The sequence below is a fragment of the Dromiciops gliroides genome, chromosome 4 (genome assembly GCF_019393635.1).
Source record: "Dromiciops gliroides isolate mDroGli1 chromosome 4, mDroGli1.pri, whole genome shotgun sequence".
Classification (NCBI taxonomy): Eukaryota; Metazoa; Chordata; class Mammalia; order Microbiotheria; family Microbiotheriidae; genus Dromiciops; species Dromiciops gliroides.
Genome location: NC_057864.1, coordinates 300,104,735 through 300,108,711, shown reverse-complemented (window position 1 = coordinate 300,108,711; position 3,977 = coordinate 300,104,735). Strand labels below are relative to the sequence as shown.

The 3,977-nt window shown below is 35.3% G+C and overlaps 1 pseudogene; it reads left to right on the top strand.

Annotated features, from left to right (window-relative positions):
* Positions 1-569: 569 nt before the first annotated feature.
* LOC122726587 lies at positions 570-1,206 on the top strand (annotated as a pseudogene).
* The last annotated feature ends 2,771 nt before the right edge of the window (positions 1,207-3,977 follow it).

Here is a 3,977-nt window from a genome sequence, read left to right as displayed (position 1 = left end):
AACTGAGGAAAGCAGGATTAAGACTTGCCCAGAGTCATGCCTATGCTTGTAAATTTCTGAGGCCAGATTTGAACTCAGAAGATCAGTCTTCTTGCCTTCAGGATGGGTGCTGTCTCTATTGTGCCAACGAGGAGCACATTAGTAACCCAGAGACCATATATTTAAAAGGCAAGGGATTTTGCAAATTATTTATACCAAGAGGTGAAGTGACTTTTCAGGGTATGAGTAGCAAGTACTAGAACAAAAATTTCAACCCAAATCTTCTGATTCACTTGCCAGAATTTATTTCACTCTATCCCAACACTTTTTTTTTTTCCTGGGCCTAAATTGTCCTCATTTTAAGCTTATTTTAAACCAGGGTGCAGAGTATATCATGTCTAAAGTCTTGTCCAGTTCTACTATGAACCTTTTCTTACTCAAATTAGGACATGTAGATCATTGAGTGAATTGCAAGGGGCTAAGAATTGGTCTAAGAAATAGAGGAAACAAAAATGAAATAAAATGGAAAATAAGATTAATTCGCCCTTTCCATTCAACTGTTGTGCCCGTGAGGAGGGCTCTAAGCAGCCATGGCACCCAGCCAAAATGGCATGATTTTGAAGCCCCATTTCCACAAAGACTGGCAAAAATGAGTTGCCGCATGGTTTAACCAGCCAATCAGGAAGATCAGGAGATGAAAGGCCCATCAAGAAAAATCCCATCAAATTGCTCCTCACCCTGCCTCTTGTCCTATCTGGCCCATTGTGAGGTGCCCTACTATCTGATACTACACCAAAGTACGTGCTGGTAGAGGATTCAGCTTAGAAGAGCTTCGGGTGACTGGAATCCATAAAAAAGTGGCATGTTCCATTGGTATCTTTGTGGATCCTTGTCTCTGAAACAAGTCTACAGAGTCTCTCCAGGCAAATGTGCAATGGCTGAAAGAATATAAGTCTAAACTGATCCTCTTCCCAAGGAAACCATCTGCACCAAAGAAGGGAGATAGCTATGCTGAAGAACTCAAATTGGCAACTCAGCTTACAGGACCAGTTATACCAATCAGAAATGTCTTCAAGAAAGAGAAATCTTGTGTCATTACTGAAGATGAAAAGAATTTCAAGGCCTTTGCTAGTCTTCGAATGGCCCAGGGCCAATGCCCGTCTCTTTGGCATCCGGGCAAAATGAGCCAAGGAGGCTGCAGAGCAGTATATGGAGAAGAAGAAGTAAACAGCCTCTGAGAACTTTCAATAAAATAATACAAAAGAAATTTAAAAGAAATTAAAAAAAGAAAATAGGATTAATTCATTTCAATAATGAATAAATGTTTGTTGAATTGAATTAAATCAGATGTGTCTTAAATGGTACAGAAGATAGAGTTTTAGGCCTTGCATCAGGAAAACACGAGCTCAAATCAGGTCTTATATAAGCCATGTGATCCTATGCAAGTTACTTGCCTCTTTCTACCTCAATTTTCTCATTTGCCACATGAGAATAGTAGCAGCTACCGCCTAGGATTGTTATAAAAATAAGACAATATTTGTAAAGTACTTTGCAAATCCTAAAGTTCTATTTAAATAGTGGCTATTATTATAGTCAATGACTCCATATTACTTATTTTATCAAGCCTACTGGTAGAAATACCTTTTTTATTGGTACTCATGCAACTTCATGTCATGATCATAATCTTGTCACATCACTGAGGTAGAAAGGATAGAATTTCATTCTTGTTGTATGAAGAGATATTTGACCTCAACATAGTCAAAGGACTATTTGGACCTAAAGTAGAAAACAACCATTTGATTCATTGTAAAAATCAATCATTTTTAAAAATTATTTGAGGGTATAGAAACAAAACAACTCCTTGATTGATGGAATTTTCAAATGGGTTGCTATAGTCTGGCTACCAGATGCATTGCATCTCCACTAAAATGAGTATATATACTATAAAAAGAAATAAAATTGCAATTCATGCATCATCTTTTTTTTTATTATGTGTAAATTAGCCTTGGTACTTTCAAAAATAAATCATAATCATTTTCAGAGATATGTTGCTCTAAATTTAATATCCTTCAAATGTTATTGAATATGAGGAAAAGGTTGCATCACTCCAAATAACTAAAGCATTTCATTCTTAATTTTAAATATATTATTGAAGTACTGAAATTATTAGTTTAATATTACAAATATTTATTTTTATACTTTTTTGAGAGAATTCTATGAAAGTAAACATTGTTCAGGATTAAAATCAATGCCAAAAGTCTTATAAATACATGAGTAACATTGTAATATTTTATTAAGTGATTGGGCACATTAATTAGAACCATAAAATATCTCTGCTTTATGTTATAGAAGATAAATTTTACAAAGACATAAATAGGAAAATGTGCCTTTTGCAAGACTGAGCCAGTTTTAATGAACTCTCCTCACATATTTTAGCTTGATGAATTGCAGGTGTAAATTGTTTATCGAGAGCCACAAAGAATCATTCCAAGGCAGTAACATCCATATGCATAAAATTTAATTTGATACTTTACAACATGAAGTCCTACTTTAATGCTTCTTTGTGTTGTTAAGGCGACCCTAAGCTTTCTGATGGCTATGGCAGAAAAGTAGAATCTCTGCTGTATTCTTCAAGCTAGAAGCTAGAATAGCTTCAAGTATTGTCCTCCTAGTAGAAGGAATAGATCTTATATACAAACCAAATATTATTATTTGATTCATTTTTGAATTTCCAATTAAAATAAAGTCAGATTAAAGTCAATTAAAAAGTCATAGAGAGACTTCCTATGTTTAGCCCTCAAGTTAGATGTCATAGACCTCAAATATCCACACACAAAATGCCCAAAAGTTTCGACAGCAAACTAGCAGAGTCAGATGTTCTAATGCAAAGCAGAAGCAACTTTGATGCTGGGTACCATTGAAATCTTGAGGGATAAAACTTATTACTGGCCATGAATCTAGATGGATAAATGTTATCCAAAAGAAAGAAAATATGTAAAAAGTGAGATAACATTATGTATTAAGGAGTATGCTCATCTGAGGAAATATAAAGGTAAGAGAGAGGAAACCTGACAGAGAATATTTGAAAGAAGCACAGGGAAAGAAGAAAGAGAAATGATTTTTAGTTGGAGAATAGCAGGGACCACCTGGACAGAAAAAGTAAATATATAGGTCATTTGGGAAACAGAACATAAATCTGGCAAAGATGTATGAAAGGGGTCAGCTAGGTCGTGCAGTTGATAGAGCACCAGCCCTTGATTCAGGAGAACCTGAGTTCAAATCCGGTCTCAGACACTTGACACTTACTAGCTGTGTGACCCTGAACAAGTCACTTAACCCTCATTTCCCCACAAAAATAAATGTATGAAAGGTAGTAATGGGTGACTTCGATTATTCAGTCATCTGGTGGTCCTATCTCTCTACCAATAGCATAACAACTAAAAACTTCTTGTCAAGGCTTTTGGCTGAGTGATAGTTTTAATTCTTCAAATGTAGAATAACCAACAGGAAAAATTATATTCTGAATTATTAATAACAGAGAGGAACTAGTTATTGTTATGGGAATTGTGGGAACACTTAGTGGGGGGAAGGGAGAGAAGGGAACACTCCCTCAAAAAGTTTGTTATAGAAAAGAAGAGGAAATTCAGGCATAGTCTCACATGTACCCTAGAGTTGAAGGAAGACTTCTGAGTGTCCAAAAGATGTATAGGTAGGATTTCATGGGTATAATTGATATAGAGGAAGTCATCCAGAAAGGATATGGCAAGAATTAATTTCTGAACACACAAAGTGAAACAATTCCAATGATGAAGAAACAGGATTTATTTAAAGAGAGCAATGTGGATGCATGGGGAACTCACCAACCAACTTAAAATTAAAAAAAAAAAAAGAAATATACAAAATTAGAAGTGAGCGGTTGAATCACATGGTTCTATAAAAAATAGTGAAAAGAATGCCAAAGCTCTAAATAAGTTAAGGCTGGCAGGGGAGTGGATAGA